We start from the raw sequence: 312 nt of genomic DNA, 5'->3' as shown, positions 1-312 counted from the left end.
AAGTCCAGTCAATTTATTTATAGAAACTTCTTCATTTTGTGGCAGGTTGAAACCATAAAATGACCTAAAACTTAATCACAATTCATTATTTATTTAGCAGATGTTTCCATCAGCGTTTATCACATGACCCAAATATCATCAAGAGAAAGTCAGATGAGACCAAAGGTTTTTCCTTTGAGTCGATATTCATGAAATTTCGTTGAATTTTACTGTTCCCAGAAGGCATTTTTTATTCAATATCACTTAATTCAGATAAAAACGTGTGGATGGAAACATAACTACTGTCTGATGACCAATAACCGGTTTGGTGTG

The sequence above is a fragment of the Etheostoma spectabile genome, unplaced genomic scaffold, assembly GCF_008692095.1.
Source record: "Etheostoma spectabile isolate EspeVRDwgs_2016 unplaced genomic scaffold, UIUC_Espe_1.0 scaffold437, whole genome shotgun sequence".
NCBI lineage: Eukaryota > Metazoa > Chordata > Actinopteri > Perciformes > Percidae > Etheostoma > Etheostoma spectabile.
This window is presented reverse-complemented; position numbering follows the sequence as displayed.